Genomic DNA, 18,936 nt, shown 5'->3' with positions numbered 1-18,936 from the left:
CGCCGGAGAGAACAAATGAATTTTCTACAATAACTTTTGTATTTTTATCACGAAATGTCAATTTGAATTACATAACACAGTATAATTTGTCTATCATAAGATAATAATTTGCAATTTTTTAAAGCCATTTAAAAACAATAATAATAATAAATTACTTTAAACGTTCGCCAGTAATTATTTAATATTATTGACATTAGATCGATATTAATTAAAACGTAAAAATAACGAAAAAATTACAAATGTTCATTATTTACTTCTCGAATAGTTGAAAGTGTATTAAAGATCGATATTAAAATAGAAAAAAATTAATTTTTATTTAAAAGAAATGAAATTCTTTTTTTTTTCTTCCACTTTAAATATTATTTTTTTTGCGTGTCATTCTTTGATTTTATAATAAATTAGAAACGAAAGTATCGACTTATATATACGAATTTTGAGTAATATTTTATCATTAATTTAAATTATATTATTTTGTTTCAGGTGTCTTAAGAGTTTTTCAAATTCTTTCCTTTATTATTAAAGAAGTCAATTTTTGACAGTTTTGATAAATTTAATTTTTTTTTCCTTTCCTAAATACCAAAGCGAAAGGAATAAAATATATAATTTTTTTTCTTCTTTTTACCTCTTGGATTTCACAACATCTAGACTAATCGATCATTTTAGGAGAAGGAAAAGAAATAAGAACTCGATCACAATTATAAGTATCTCGAGAACAAGAGAAAAACGTTTTAAATATTGATATGATGTTGAGAGTTTTGGCAAGGGTAAGTTCCTTTTTTTGAATGGATGACAACTTAATAAGTGCAGACCATTTGTCTAGAGAATTTTTAAGAAAGCTTAATACACAGAGACTCCGAACAATGGCGGGTCCAACAATGACTGTTTCAAGGACTATTACGGTGGAAAAAATATATTAAAACTTGATTTAAATATTTATCAGTTTATACACGCTAATTAAATTAATTAAAACTGGATATTTTATTATTATTTTTTATTTTTCTTTTTCTTTTTCCCCCCTTCAAATGTCATTGCCGAAAGATTACACCTTCGAGGATTAGAGCTTAAAGGATTAAAAAGTATTATTCGTGTATTCGAAACTGTGTCAAAAATTGCTTTTATAAACTAACAAAACTTTATAATAAAAAGAACGAACTAATGATCTTATATTATTTCAGTCAACAGAGCATGAAATATAAGTCGCAAAATAAAACTAATTTATAGATCTAGGCAAACAAAGAAATGTCGTTTGTTTATCACGATAATTATTATCTGCCTAATGTGTTTCAACTTTTTTAAAATTATATTTTTATTTAACGGTATATATATATATATAACAAAATATATTTATTTTTATAGCGGTTTTCTCTTATTAACATAGGCTGAATGACGATTTACTCGACTGTTTCCACGATTAATGACTAGACTTTTGTACTTGTAACTTAGAAAGTTATATATATAAAGTATTTTTTTTTGTGTGTGTGTGTTGTGTAAATGAAAAATGTATAACTTTTTGTGATTTGATTATAAAATAGAAAATATTGATAGGTGCTTTCTTTTCGGGATGAATTAGATCTTTAATAATAAATTCCCTTCTATTGTGATTTATTATAAGGTAGATAGATGGAGTTATTCGTTCAATCGATTGCTTGTAATATTATCGTTAGAAAAAGATAAAAATGGATATCTTCTGTTATTGAGTCTGTTAAGTCCCATTCTAATGAGTTTAATTGTTCATCTATCGAATTTACATTTATTATAAGCTCTTGACAAGGGACATTCTTGTCTTCAACTCGACACTGAAATGGTTTCAGCTAACAAGCTATCATTTTTTTAATCTTAAGATATTGAAATTATAATTAAATATATACATTTATAGATTAAAATTATTTGATTTTAACTTATTAGAAATAAATCAAAGTAGGAAAAAAAAAAATTGCTATTCCTCATCTTCATCTTCTGTTAGTGCGAATGCTTAGTCTTGTTTTCTTATACAAAATCATCAAAATATATTTTAAATTATTTTTCCTCTTTCTTTTAATGTATTCGATTATTTTATTTTAATATTTTCGTATATTTATAAGAAAAATAAATAGGATTTAGCTTTAGATTTGAAGTGTGTAATCCGTAATAAATTCAACAAATATAAAAGTAACGATAAGATTTAAATGCATAAATAATTAATAGAATAAAAATTATTGTACTTTTAAGGAAATTTTCAAGAGAAAATATCCTGTACAGCTGTAAATTCTCTTTATAATTAATGTGCTTCGTAAATATGTAAATAAATAAGAATTTAAGTGTCAACACATATTAATGGCAATTAAATAAGTGCGATGATGTGCAAATACCAAGTTTTTCGTTGCAAATTGTAAAGAGAGAGAGAGAATAGAATTTTGTATAGATCATTTTAATTTTTATAGCATTTCCAGGCAGAGAAAGATAAAGGAATTAATGATTTACTACATTGTTCAGCTTTGAATTTAATAATAATAACAATAAATGTGTGCTAAAATAAAATTTAAGCTTATAATTTTAATTAAATTTAAGAAATTAAAAAAGCAGAAAAGCAGGAAATTTTTAATAGCAGTTTTAATTTTCTAGAATAATAGCGCAAGAGTTAACAAGATAATATTAACAAGAGCGTTATAATATAATTTTTATATTTAAAAAAAAATATATTTAGGAGAATTTATTTGCTTACTTTTTAAAAGATTTAATTGATACAGAAGCACTAAATGCTAATATATAGAAAATGTATTGTCATAACAAACAGTTTGCGTGTCCACTGTATACAAATATCATGTGCGACACAATTACAAAAGAGTTTGAATAACGTTTTTAATAAATAATAACTCCCGAAAAACAAAATTAATAATTGATACGATATAATTCTTTCTGTCGTTATTGATTAATATTCTTTTAATAATGGCAATTATTCAAACGTAAGCCTATTCGTGAAATTTACCATTGATTTTTGGAAATTAAAAAGAGTTGCGTAACTTTCCCGGCCAAAAAAAAAAAAAAAATATTTAAAATTGCGTGTGCGCCATTTGCTACGATCTTTTGAGGTTAGAGACGAGTTTTATAAAAAGTATTGTAAATGCTAATAACGAGTGAAATCTTTATTAATGCCAATATCTCTCTGGATATGACACATGAACCCTCTTCTATCTCTCCACCCCCTTGGTCTAGCGCAACCAAAATTTAATAGCATCAATCCCCCTAATACACAAACCTCCCTGCAAAATTTTAAAAATTTTCGATAAAAAGCACGGGAGTTATTAAGCTTCAAAGAGGATAAACAAAAATCGTCCCCTCCACACACACTAGCATCTATACATACGGAAAACACCGAAATGTTTGCATTTCTCGACGTTTCGAGGTCCTTGAGCGTAATTTTTGACCGATCGCCATACTTTTCCTCTGTTATATATAACAGCTGTGAAAGTATTATCGCCTATATAACAGTAATAGGACTTATTATACTGGTGTGATTAAAACAAAGAGGAAACAATAGTCAAAATTAAAACGGAATTTCTTTATTTTCACCCGTTTTCCTGAACACATCTTGATCAATTGTTCACACCAGTATAACTCATATTACTGTACGAAAGTAGACGATAATAATTCAAAATAAAATTAAGAATATAGAAGCCTTATTAATTAACATTTAAAAAGTATAGTTCATGTAAAAAAATTATAATTTAAGTAATTAAAATATGAAAAATTATAATTTAAGTAATTAAAATATGAAAAATTATAACGTGGTAGTGTCAGGTTATCGTATACTCGAAGAACACCTAAACAAAAAGTTATATTTAGCCTAATTTTTTAAATTTAACGATAATTTATTCGGCTAATAAAAAATGCAAAGAATGGTAAAAAAAGATTGTTAAATCTTACACGCGATTATTATTTAAATGAAATTGTATATTAATTTTGACAGGCATCAATTAAATATATTTACTCCGTAAATTTATTTAACTTCATTTATACCAATTTGCTTTTAATTATCTTCGTTTGCAATGTAAATTCAAATATTTTCATCACTTTTAGCTCTTTATCATATCGACGGGAATAAACAGAAGTATCGCATTTAAAATACAATAATACAAAGTAATCGGGGAATATAAACAGATTTTAATAGATTTTCAGAAGGTATTAAAATAAAACAGGCGAATGCACTTAATACAGTCATTTCCCACTTTCCCTTCTCTATAAAATTATATTAGATTTAGTGGAATTCATTGTAAAATTATTAAATATTTGAGAAAACACATGACTTTTATGTATACATAAATATATCTAACACAGTAATTACACTTGACATTTTATTTATTTCTATTAAAGAATAAAAGAATTTTATTATTATTATTACTTTTTTTTATAAGATTTGCCATTAACACTTCTCTACCTAATTGTTTCCGAAATTATTTCAAATACTACTTACGTACGTTAAAGATTTAACAACCTTAAAAGCAAATTTATTTATTATTTTATTTTACTTCTAAAGGAAACTAAAATAAAATATTTATTTCTTTAGTTAAAGTACTTTGTTTATTTTTCTAAATGGCCTTTCGACAGATAAATAAATAAAAGTTTGATACTTAATCATTCGATAACAATAATGATCAAAGTAAAAAGAAGGGGAGTAAACAGTATCTTTGTGAAATTGCGTGTTGTGTTACGAGAAATTGGAATTAATATTGTCACAAAAACACACCCGCTTCAAGCTAGCAATAATCGTCGATATAGACTTAAGCCTACATATTTACTTTTTTTTCATTGTCTCGTGAATATAGGGTATTATTTTGTCAATATGATCTAATAATACTAAGCAGGGAGATACTTCGTATAGGCGAAGCTACCATAGGATCTATTGATGTAGTTCTAAGACGAATTTTTATATTTATTATCACTTGTCATATTCTGATTTATTTCGTGAAAATGGAATGGAATCTTTTCACGAAATTCGTTTCTTATTTTCAATCCGTTCAAGCACGAATTCAATATTTTTCTTTTATTCTAAGATGTTAATTTTTGTAAAAAAACAAAACAATTAAGTTAAAACAGCATTTTCAAATATCTCAATTGAAAATATACTTTAACGAGCCGGGCTGTAATTTTTAAACCATATTTTAAATTTATTTATCTTAAAATATACGCTCTCCACCTCAAATTAGTAATGTCTTGCCCCTGTACATCATACTTTTCCTTTAACAATGGAGTCGTGCCGGTCATCACCTTACATATGACACCTTCCAGGGGAAAATTTTCGAAATGAAATAACATGACTTCTGGTTAGCATCAGAAAGTTTATATATAATTAATCGGGGCCTATCACCCTTAATCTTTCCATATCTAGTCTCGTCTTTCATGTATCTAACTCTCTTCTCGAGATTAAGGAAGGACAGCCAGACAGATGAATGACGTGGATATTTATAGGTCTACAATTTTTTCAACTTGTAGCCCAATAGTTATGAAGTACACGAAGCCGAGAAAAATATATAGCTTTTAACGAAGGATTTCTATTATCGCAGACGAAATTCAAACATCATATGCAAATAGAACAGAGATTTTTAACTGTTTTTTTTGTTTGCCGATTCAATTTCCAAAACTTTGATTTAATTCGTCGACCCCTTTCTACCATTGCTACAAAATAAGAATAAATTACAAATACATTGCTGGCCATTAAATTTACTGCACCAGGAAAGAAAGCAAATAGCAGAATCATATTTATTTTACACATACAATACATTGAAAGGAAGACATGACCAAATTGATAGGTATAATCTTGAGGTACAGAGCACCCAACATGTACCTTTTATGCAGACTTCGCATTTAAAGCCTTCACGGTGTAGCAATTTTAATGGCCAGCAGTATAAAATAGAATTTAATAACAATAATATTTTTTATTAAATGTAAAAAGTTAATTTTGTTACGCCCAAACAGCAATAATAAAATTTAACGCTTCTACAGACAATTACAGTAGTTCCTAATGTGTTTTTTGTCACTCAAACCACTTATAACACGAAATTTATATTTCGAATCTCTCAGATGGATTTATAAGGTATAAAAAAATATTTATATTTATATAAATTATGTTCGGAATTCAAGAACTTATAACATAACTTATAAAATAAAACTGTAGACCTAAATCTAATTATGGTTTTGTACTTGTTTATTCGAACACAGTTCACCACGAATATGGTGACATTATAGAATTTTTAATTAATAACAGTATATAATTTTGGTGGTTCGCGAACCACCAAATGTGAACCACTATTCCAGACAAATCGATTGACCTCTCCGGGGGGACTTCAGCGACCAGGTTGGGAACCCCTAACCTAGTGTAAACATACAATAGAATTATATGTAATTCTATTATATGCCAGGTCAAACTTTTGTTTAGTTTAAATTTGTTAAAAATTATTCTAGAATTAATCCCAAATTTTATTTAAATATTTATAAGTGTAATTGACCTCATTATAGAACACTGAATATACTTTTATATATACACCTTGACATTTTAAAGGAATAAATAAAAATCATAGTTAATTTAATTTAATTTATTTAAATATGTAAATAATCCTTGGGACAATATGATTATTTATTTATATTTTTATCAATTAGATACATGAAGATACCCAATGGGCGAAAAGAGCCACTCTTCACATTAAAAATGAGTAAAAATAACCGATTAACACTGTAAAAAAACAATAAAAATGAACGAAAAAAAGGCACTGATGATTGTTATAAAATAAGATATTTAATATTCAGTAATTATAGAAGCATTATACTTAAGTTTTTTTTTATTAGCTGTATAGACGAGACTTACAGGGAAAAAGAATCATATTTCTGTTCTGATTATTAGAGAATCTGTTGGATGGTCGCGTGTTAAGATCTTTTCGCCTCAGAATAGAATCCAAATTCGAATTCGATCCACACTTTCATAATTTTTTTATAGTGGCTCGAAATAATCTATATTCTTGTCCTCGTCTATGCTGACCATTCTATTGCAGGTCAGGTCTTTACCACAATGAATTCGATTGGAAGAAGTGAAATAAATTAAATAAATCTATTCATAACAGATAAAATTAAAGCGCACTACAAGTTGAAATCTCACATCCTAATTTATATTTGTAAATTATTTCTACAAATAGTCCTACGTTATATATAAAAGCAAATGTACTAAAATTCTTTTCCTCGATTCTTTTGTCAGTATTTTTTTTATTACCGATTAAATATTTAAAAATCTGTTATTTAAAATATATGCTCTCCACCTCAAATGAGTAGTGTCTTGTCCCTGTACATCATACTTTTCCTCATAACAATAGAGTCATGCCGGTCATCTAACTCCGTTCTGGGGGAAATTTTTGCCTTCTGTTCCTAAGCTTTTCATATCTGGTCTCGACTTTCGTATATCTAATGTTTTTCACGCGATTAAGGAGGACAGACAAACAGACAAACAGACAAACTGACGAACGAATAAGTCTACAATTGAAACGAATAAAAACATACAAATAAAATATAATGCAGAACAAAGTAAGGGAATTTAAGGATCTAAAGTTTTCGGAGTCTTCATCTCTTAAAGGGGATTTTGATTTGTAGAAAAACATACTCAAATTTAGAATATAATACTTTTTATTTTTGACAATAGTAAAAAAACAATCAATTTTTTAATCGCACGTTAAAAATTAAGGGATTACGAACAGAATAAGGAGACTTTTTTAAAATTTTTATCCAATTATCGAATGATGAATAAACATAAAATTTTTACAGTAAACTTAAGTTTTTTTAAATGAATATATCGAGCTTTAAAAGCGATAAAAATAATTTATAATGATAATTTTTGAAATAAATAAGTTTTAGACTTTTATACTACAGTATTTTAACATTGGACTTTTGTTTAATTCCTAATTATTGCATATTAACGAAATAATAACTTAGTGTTTTAAACATTATAACAATTGAAATCATTCTGCAAATTATGAACTTAATAACAAAATTACTAGTAGTAAATATGATTAAAACCCTGTTTGATTTTAATAAATTTTAACTTATAATTATTATTTATTTAATTACAAACAGGAAATTGCGGAGGACAAATGACTTTCATCCCTCAAATCAACAAAAATCCAAAATACGGGTGACAAAAACAATTGTGTTATAATAGGCCTATATAATCACGTTCGCCAAACTGTGCCTCTCGAGCACTTCTAGACCCTTATTGCGGCTCCTGTATACTTATACAATTTGGTTCATACTACTTATACGTGTTTAATATTTCTGGAAGTTTTCTGACTCTTAAGTACTATAATATACACAGAGATTGTAAGTGTTACTCGCAACTCAACCTCGAATAGGCAACTGGGTACGTTCGTAAAGTGTAAAGAGTTAAATGAGCGCATTGTTAGTGTATCATAAAGTAACAATGATATTTACCATAAAACAATAATGACTATAGTAATTTAACTATATATAAAATAAATAGATAACGTGGCCCTCGAATGGACACTCCAATAGAGGATGTGGCTCTAGTAAATTTCTAATAGGCAGTGTACGGTTCCTATCGTGACAATGTTTGGCCACTCCTGATATTGTAGTATAGATTTATTCGTTACAAATTTTAACGTTAAACTAAGCTTAATGTAAAGAAAAAAATATCTTAATTTCACCATAAAATAAAGCTTTACACTTCTCTAAATTGACTTTAACGGCGTGATCCGATAGACCTATATTTTTCTCATTATTGCTGCTCGTTGTCTTAATTCTAAAGCTACGTATCCTTGTAGAAAAATCCATTTAAATTTAAATTGATTTCTATTGATTACAATAAAGAATCTGTTTATATAAGGATTCAAATTTGAATAAATTTCGTTATAAAGTAAAACGTTCGTGTTTTGCTTAAGAAACACGTCGAATCGATACCACGACGAAAAACTAAACTTTCTCAAGAGTTCTCTTTCTTTAATTGAAATTAAATAGAAAATGTTTAATTTTATATTTTAAAAGATACTCTACGATTGTTTTAGCAAGTTTAATTTCCATAGAAATTTCGTACAAGAAAAAACCAAAACGGAAAATGTTTTCGTTATGAAATTTAAACCGTCAACAAAATGATTTTAAGATTTATTTATTTTTATTTTATTTTTTTTTTTTCACTGGAGAGAAGAAAAAAAATTTAATTAAAACTTGTAAAAAGTTTCTCATAAAATTCTAATTTCATGAAAACTTAATTAGGTTGCTATATAGAGCAACGACTTTGTTTGGAAAGACAATGTTTTCTAATTACTGACATTCTCTAGTCATTTCCTCATATCCCACATTAAGCGTTTAATACGACCCATAAAGGCAACAGCTTAAAATAAACTATAAATTTAATGTAATTATTTCCATCACAATGAAAATTTTACAAAGAATCTTATTTCAGATAAGTTAACCGAGATGTCGAATTTTGCAACTTTCTTTTGTTAAAAGAATATCATAAATGAAATCGGTAGTCGAGTGAAGATCAAAGATAACTTACTTACTTAAATTTCCTCCATCTTCGGCTCATTTTGGCAGAAAATCAGCTTTCACTAATATGGAAATTTATATATTCTTAGACGATATAAAAATTCCTTTTTACGTCTTCCACTAAAATTTGCGAGAAAATGCGGGCCGAAGATTGATTGAAATTGTCAGTCTGTGCAAAGAATGCTAATGATGTTTACATTCAGAATATTTGAGTTTTCTTTCCTAGATTAATTATTCAAAAAATAACATCCGTTTGATATGAGCACAAAGAAAATGATATATACGTAAAGTACGTAAAAAACTAAATAAAATTTCCTACAACTTCACTCATTAAATAAACTTTTTTTTTTAATATATAGGCTGCAATTTGAAAAGACTGTAGATCTAAAATTCCCGCTGTCTTTCCATAACGGTATAAGATAGATGAAAGTCGAGACAGATAGGAGCAGGAGGCCTCGATTAACTATAATTCAAAGATTTTCTTTTAAACGGAATTAGACTGGCACCAGTCTATTGTTAACAGGAAAAGTATGATGTACAGGGGCAAGACACTACTAAAATCAATGCCGATATTTTAAATGAAATAAATGATAAAGATATGATAAATAATTGCTAGTTTGAATATATTATATCACACGTTTTCCAGCGAAATTTTAGAAATAATGAAAACATTTAATATCGATTTCGGGGTGTTTAAAAGTAAAATATTCATATAAAATTAACTCGAGACAACCCGTTTATAAATTATTCTACTGACAGACAAATGGATAATAAAACTATTAAATTTTTGCAATTGCCGAAAGAAAAAAGTATATTCTATATCTGATCTCTTCGTCATGAAGAACATATTAAGAATACCATAACTCATTTGATACGTTTAATGGAGAATTTCAAAATCGATTTCTAAAATTGTCAGAAAATAACTTGGAAAATCATCAAAAATTTGCTAAAATAGACGAGATAATTTAAACAATTTTTAAAAAATAAATTTCTGATTTAATAGATTTTTTTTAATTCTTAAAAATTGACTAAAATTCAATGTTTTCGTACTAAAAAAACACACATATATATAGACAGAAAATCTATTAAACTTGAATCATACAATTCTCATTTTATTTCAATTTACTAGAAAATACAACGTAAAATGTTATAGAATAAAGGCTATCTGAACTGAGATATAAAATTTCCAGATAGTTAAGCTTGCATCGTTTCGGGTGTTGTATAGGACCACATCATTAGACTTAAGATGAATGTCAGAACAAAAGAAATTGAATGAGAACAAGCAGATGGAACCTTTGTAGTCAGACGGTCTCTTGAGAATATTTTTGTTTTTCCCTGTCGAAAATGCTCCCCGGAGAGAGCGTGCTTCTCTCATATACTAATTGCACCGGTTAATTTATTAATATACTAACTTTAACAATAATTAAAATTGCTTAATAAATATTATTTGCAATTAAAAAGAAAACACCTGCGTAATCTCAAGTGAAAAATAATTTTTTTTTTTACTATTTTTTAAAAAAATTTACGAGTGCAACCGTTTAAAAAATTTTTTTACACTAAAAAAAATTTAAATTAAATCTTCTGAAAAGAGTAAAAAAAATTATAAATACCGTAATAATTTTTTTTTCTTATGGTGCGAATGTATTGTTCGTTCATGATTAATAAATTTAATGCGCTTCATAATTTTAACTTTAAATACTTAATGTAAATTATAATGACGTTAAAAATGGTAAATATTATAAAAGTCTCGTTGTTTAGAACCCATTTCTATCATTCTGAATAATTTTTTTCCATTGTGATTTGGCACAATGCCCATACCGTCGATTATCTCAAGATCGCATGCGACATCAAAAAATTCTAAATATTTTCCGTATTTCTCCGACGAATATAAAGAAAAAGAAGGAGGAAAAAAAAGGGGTTTTAGTATTAATTTTACTAGATTTTAACAATAAATTAAGATTTAAAATCTTCGTATACTGACATCTGTTATGAGATTTCAGTAGCTAATCGCCGTTTAATAGATTCTCTTTAACGTGGGGGGGAGTTGGAAATTCCGAACAGATGAGCAAACTATTAGTGTTGTAATTACTTTTCGAAAACTATCGTTAATAATTATTAACAATGTTATTAATTTATTTAGCATATATAATATACGTTTCCATATTCGTAATATTCCTCGCCATCTATATAATTGATTTTACGTCACTAAGTCCTATTTTCCATTTCCTAAAGGTAAGTACAAACTTAATTAAAATTATCATAAACGTTACGTGTAATTCAGTTAAGGAAAATAAATGATGTCGCAGTAAACTGGCAACGAAGGCTGCACATTTTTTTCTTTTTGTTGTTGACTTTCCTACGACCTTGATACCTTAAAAATATTATTAAGGCTTTTAATTGTTTATTGTTATTGAGGTGGTATTCGAGGAATCGATTTGAGCAGATATCATCTTTCGCTTCATTACCTGACTACGAGTATATTATTGACAAACTACATTCAACTCCTTCATCATTGTCTCTAGCAGAATCCATCGATCGCAAAATTGCAAAATAAAAAAAATAAACATTCTTTTTAACAACTAAAGTGCTTTCCGCTAAACTTCTAATTTATATTCTTCAAGTTGGAGAAACAAAGCAAAAATAATTAGCAAAAACCGATTTTTAGTTTATTTAATTTAATTTTTATCCACTGTTTTTTCAAGTTTAATTTTATACGAATCTTTACTACTTAAACCAATATTTAAATATAATATTATAAGTTAAAATCGATCAGGGTTTAGTATATATATATATAAAGTAAAAAATTTTACACAGTTTTTAAAGTAAAAAAGAACCTTAATAATATACTAGATAGGTATTACATTCTATAGTTTTTTTTTTTGAAATACAATAATGGAATATGCTCCGAAAATATAAAGGCAATAGAGAATCAACAATGGAACTTCAAGTAAAAATTGTTTAAAAGAATGTAAACAAAATATATACCTTATTTATTTATTTATTTATTTAAAAAACGAACTACAATAGAAAGGAAACTTTAAAAAAAAAAATGGCGAACTGTAACAGAAAAGAATAATAAATTTTTAAAATCATATAAAAAATTTATTTATATATATAAAATATATTCGTTTTATGTATTAATAAATGTTAAACCATTAAAAAATCTAGAAAATGGTGATGTTTGATCGATTTAGTTTAAAAAAGAAATGACAGTTACATTTAACCAAGGACAAATTTCGATGAAAGAAGTAACAAAATTACTGAACAATAAAAGATTTAAGGAAGGAATATTTCTTTTTATTAAAAAAAAAGAACTGAAAATTGAAGCTAGTTTACTTCTCTAGCATTTAAAAATGAACTGCCAAATAAAGAAAATTAAAAGAATAAAGAAGCCGATATACAAAAGAAAAAAAATATATATCTCGCTTGGGATTATTTAAATTTTACTTTTAGACTAATAATTACACTTTTTATGAAAGAATAATGTCTTGTTGTTAAAGTAATAATTTTTATATGGTTTTTTTTTAATAGCGTAAAATATATTGTTTTTATATATTTTTGCATATTAAGTATTATTATTATTATTTGAAATTTTTGAGTATTATAAACGACGATCGATTATTCGGGATTTTTCATACGATGCGGAATATCATGGCTATTTTTAGTTTCTATTCAATAACAAATATTTTTATCGAAAATATGGAACATCCGATAAAAATTATCAAAGTCAAATTATTTATTTTCGTGTTAATTTAACAATTTTTGTGCCGGAATTTGTTAATTTCCGCTAGTTTAAGGGAGATACGTCGGCCGAATAACACGTAAAAAATTATATATGAAATGAAATGAAATTAACTAATGATATGTTTGTTTACCGAATCTTTATTGTTACAAGATTTTTATACATTGGCTTAAAGCAAGAATGATTATAATCGATACAGTAGAAATAAGCATTTTGTCTGAAGACTTCGGATAAATGATCAATGAATTAATTACATTCTTGTTAGTGGATTGCATTGAAGTGGAACAAGTAGATCTTGATGTTTAATCAGATTCCTCAATGTGAATAAATTATATTGTCAAAAAAAAAAATTTACTAATGATTTAATCTGAACAACGTAATCATATTTCTATTAATTCTAATAAATTCCAATTGCTTTTACAAATTGATATTTTCTAATCGTTTAACTTTATGAAGATAAATGAAGTTATCGATGTTACGCTTTCGTATATACACCCCCTTTTTTTTAATCCGCCCGTTAAGTTAATGAGCACCCGGTAAGGTAATATGCATATTAAGCGTATTAATTATAAAATTTTATACTTCACTTACTGTAAATTAATTAATTATAGGGGCTGTATTCCCTGTATTGAGCCCTATAGTTTTATGTTTAAAGAGGGCCAACATTAATAGAATTTAAGCTGTAAAACCGCATTTATAAAATAAGTAAAAATTTTTATATATAAAATTTCTTTCGAAATATTTCGAGCGGAAAGAAAATTAATTCCAATTTTTTTTTTTTGGAAATCTTTGCGAAGTAAATCGAAAAATTTAGAATTTAATTAAGTTAAATTCCTGTAAATTTTAATTAAGAATAAAAATCATTAAAAAAGTTTTATAATAATAATCAAATATATTGTGAGATGACGTTAGTTTGAATCCATTATTATTATTACTACTACTTTATATATATATATATTAAACACGATTAAGTTATAAAGAAGATTATTTTGCTAATAACACGGCGGGATGCAAACATATTTAAAACCTTTAATTTTAGACGGAGAAGATATTTGTAAAATTTTATATTTGTAGATTCCAGAAATTTTCGTAAAATATTTTTGCCAAAAGGAAAATGTAACGATTTCCTCCAACATCAAATAATATTTACAGGAGGGAATGTAAGTGGAAATTGAAGGTGTGCAGAATATTACAATTTCATTTTCTAGTCCATATGCCTCTTCTATCTAATAATTCCACGCGATATTCATTTCTAGATACACTCCGAAAAATGCTGTTTTCTATTTCAACATCCGGTAAACTCACCAATGATCATCGCATTTTGAATGGGAAATTATTACAATCAAAATCGAATATACAAACAGGAGTACGGAGAGGGGATGGAAAAAGCTCTCAACAGTTGACATACTTAAAATTTAGGAAGCCCGAAAATGCAATAAAGAATGCCGTTACCGAATGACAAATAGTATCTTTGCCCATTAAAATGCGTTGAAATTTAGAATTAGTCTTACGAGATGATGCTTTAGAAAGTCGGGAATTTCGGGATAATTTATCATTTAAATTTTAATTTTTTTTTTTTTTTTTTTTAAATTAAGACCGATGTAAAAATTTATTGCCAGTTCCCTTCTTTATTTTCTTGGAGGAAGATTGTTGAAACTGGAAATGTTCCATAAAATTTAGAGACGAGGAATATACAAAACCAAGAAGAAAAGATCCTTTTCTAATCTACTTTTTCAAATCTTCACTTAAGAAAAATATCTGTTTCGCTGTGTATTTAAGTGAAGCGGATTTAATGCTCAAAATAAATCAAAGAATTAGCATTAAGAATCGATTTTTAAAGTAATTCTTCCTTTATTTAAATTTACTGATACGGTTATAATGATAATTAAACAATATTCAAAATTTTTTTTTTCTAATTTGTGATTACTTAAGATAAATCTTTATTTGAGATTTTGGAAGATTAAATTCTTTTCTGAAGTATATTTGCTCATGAAGAAAAATGATTGATGCTTAAAAAGAACAATCAAAACAACTGTCATCGTTCGATGGATCGACTTAACATCGTTTGTCAGTGAAATTCAACCGTATTCTGTGCACTAAAGACGATTAAAAATATTAGTAATTCTTCGAAAAAGAAAATGCCAAAATTTGATAGATTATTTAACAATGAGAGGGAAATTGAATTAAAAATTGATGGTAAAAAGAGAAGAATTATTCCTCGGCCCGTTTTAATCCTTCGCCAATGATACTCTAACAATTTGGTTTAATTGACTGGCTTACGATAATCAAAGAAATAAATCTAGAGAGTAATTTTTTTCCTTCTTTAATAAACAAGAAAATTATAGCTTTATGCTTCGAAGACATTTGTAAAAAATTCAACGTATTAGATAATTTAAAAGACGAATGATAAAAATTTTAAAAATAAAAAATTGAAGAGAACCTATACTGTCATCTGTTGTTGACTAAGACCAAACAAGAAGAAGTTTCTTTGAGTTTTGACCAAATTACATTAATGTTAAAAAAATTTGACATCTTTTCCTTTTAATGTCTTTCTATTTTTACTTGATTAAATACCCGCATTTGAAAATTTTTATCGAATTAAATTAAATTAATATTGCGCCTTTACTCCTATTTTTACTGTTAAATTTTTAAATATTTTATTTTTTCTTATTGCTATTTTTATGAATGTAATTTATTAACTGAGATGAAATATAAATTACAACATTAACATTTTGATCTTCTTCAACTTTGATTAAACTTGGAGACTATCAAAATATTTATGTTAAACTTATTTAAAGTTTTAACGTAGAAAGAATGAAAATTTAAGTTACATTTTAAAACATTTATATATAGAATAATAATAATAATTTACATTAAAGCTGTGGTTATAAAATTCTTTTTTTTCCCTCTCTAAATTACTGTTGATACAAATCTGCGTGGTTAATCTATTAAAAAATAAGCTGTTCGTTCACTATTTCTTGGCTCCGACTTGACAATTTTAACTGTATATTAGCCAAATTTTATAATTTATGAAGTAAAATTGTTGAATTATCTAATTTATTAATAAAAAGTATTAAAAAATATAACAGAGTAGTTCTTTTAAATCTATAAAGTTTTATCAACAGTAATTAAAAAGCATATTTAAGAAAAAATAAACGAGTTTTATTTTAAAAAATTTAAAAATATTTTTTAAATATTTAAAGTCTATTCGAAACCTTATTGGTTGGTTTAAATTTTGACGAACGTTATTTTGAAACGCTTCGATCGGATTGGTTAATTTAAATTTAAATTAACCAATAAACAAATCTATTTTTTAAAAAAGTAATAATAAGCTGTTTATTTACTTCTTACTGACTCCAGCTCATAAATTTTAACTGTATATTAGCCAAATTTAATAATTCATGAAACAAAATTGTTGAATTACTAAATTATCAACAGAAAACGTTTAAAAAAATAGCGCAGTATCATTTTTACTCCATAACGTTTATTTTTATGATTCTGACTTAAATTTAAAAACTATTTTAATAACTTAACACTGTTTTTATCAATCGAAGTTATTACCATATTTTTTTCCCCTTAATGATCATAATCGTGTCCGATATCAAATCATATCGCGTAATTAGATAAACTTTTATCCGTCGTAAAATTGGGGAAAAAATGAATGAGTAAATTGAAAAATGATGTCCTGAAAATTATATTGGCGAAAAAGTAAAACGATAAATTAAGATCTTTAGTATGAAGGATTAAAGACGTAAGTTCTCCGATAGAGAATATATGTATCTTTTTTTCAACACGAACCAATGATAATTTATAAGAGAATTGAGAATTGAAGAAAAAAAATGAAGTTATAAATGCCAAGAATCAGTTTTATGAGAATATTTAATAATAAAATCAAAGTTCACGAAGATTTCTAATTTAAAGTGAAAAATAGAAGAACAACCACTGACTAATAATGCCATAAACTACAAAATCTATGAAAGTTGCGTGATAATACAACATAATAGCTTATATTGACAAGGGAATGTTTCTTTGAAAAAGGTAAAGAAACAAAACACTAGAAGACAAACAGATTTTCATTGAAAATGTTATAAAATCGGACAGAATGTATTTATCTACCGATATTATTTTCTATACGACATTAGTACATCATTTTTCTTTGTTGTCGAGAAATGTGTTTGACGAAGACGGCCGTACAAAACCTAAGAAAGTTGATATTTAAAATTTTTAATGCTTTCAATTTAAAGGTATTAAACTTTATAAATTTCGTGTCATATTTAATAGTTCAGTGAGGTGAAGAGGAAGATGCCTGTCGATAACAGTTCATTTCGCATCCGGCTGCTGTCAAAATGATTTGTATATCGATCGATAAAATCGCCTAAAATGACCACTATCGGAGCAGACAAAGGAAGTGCACGATCTATCACTGACTAAGAATCACCTGCTACATCTAACATGCAATTATGCGAGTTTATGGAAAAAAGGAAAAATTTTAGAAACAATAGAACACGATAAATCTTGACGCTCAAATTAAACAATACGATTTTTCTAGTAGTTCTTATCGTTTAATATAAAATTATGTTTCGTAAGACAACATTTAAGCAGGAGAAAAAGCTTGTCTGTACTTCCATTGAGTAGGTTTTCCCATCAGTCAACATCTAGTCTTTCTTGTCGTTCACTTTATTGCAAATGTCCCGGAAGCATTGATAGAAAGATAGAGAAGAAGGAAACCTCCAGTCATCGAAAGAAGCTCGATCACAGGATGTTCTTGATCTGTTCTGCCTTCGCTATACTTTTTTACGTTCCTAGTACTAAATCTTTTCCATTCACTGCTCATATCGTTAGCTTATTTGTAGCCGATTCCGATCTACCTTATACCTTGGAATTAGTTCAGCCCGCTATATCTATAGCAGTGGAAAAAGTAAGTCAGATATATCCTAACATCATTTGGAAAGCCAGATACCGGAATAGTTCTTCTAGATGCGTACAAAATTATGCTGGGGTATACGCGGCCGAAGAATATTATTTAAATTCGGTGAATGCTTTTATGGGACCGGCTTGTACTTTGGCTCTGGATCCGGTTGCTAGAATGGCTTCTTATTGGAATGTTCCTCTCTACACCGCCGGTAGCATCGATGATAATTTTTCAAACAAAGAAGTATTCTCTACTCTAACCAGACTTTCCTTCTCTGCAAAAGGAACGAGCATATTTATATTGCAAATTTTGAAGAGATTTGAATGGCACCACGTGGCACTCATCGTAGAGGAAGCGGTTAATTGGTGTCGGTTAATTAAACAGAGTTTGATGTATACTTTCGAAAACGACAAAACCTACGATGTCTACGTGGATTTACACGAATTTTCCCTCTCTAAACGAAGAAAAAATTTCACTAATATACTAAAAGCAGCCAGCAAAGAAGCAAGAAGTAAGTATACATTCCAAAAAAGAAAAAAAATTGTTATTCGGTAGGCAGTTAGTTCTTTTTATTGTCTACCTTTACGATATATATTGTTTTGTAGAAGACTATTTGTGGTTCGATAGTATTAATTACGTTACTTTATTGCCAAATATATTTGATATATACGGCCTTTTTTCTTTAATGGTTCTACTCTTAAGAATCAAATCGGTTGGGGGTGTTTTCTCTGAAAGAAACACGACTTAGTTTTTAATTTAATTT

At 27.0% G+C, this 18,936-nt stretch overlaps 1 protein-coding gene across 1 annotated transcript in view; it reads left to right on the top strand.

Annotated features, from left to right (window-relative positions):
- LOC136990055 (atrial natriuretic peptide receptor 1-like) overlaps nucleotides 1-18,936 on the top strand; it is a 37,409-nt gene that overhangs the window by 2,729 nt on the left and 15,744 nt on the right. The gene's annotated exons all lie outside the window — the stretch shown is intronic.

The sequence above is a fragment of the Centruroides vittatus genome, unplaced genomic scaffold, assembly GCF_030686945.1.
Source record: "Centruroides vittatus isolate TY-2023 unplaced genomic scaffold, ASM3068694v2 scaffold_861, whole genome shotgun sequence".
Classification (NCBI taxonomy): Eukaryota; Metazoa; Arthropoda; class Arachnida; order Scorpiones; family Buthidae; genus Centruroides; species Centruroides vittatus.
This window is presented reverse-complemented; position numbering and strand designations above follow the sequence as displayed.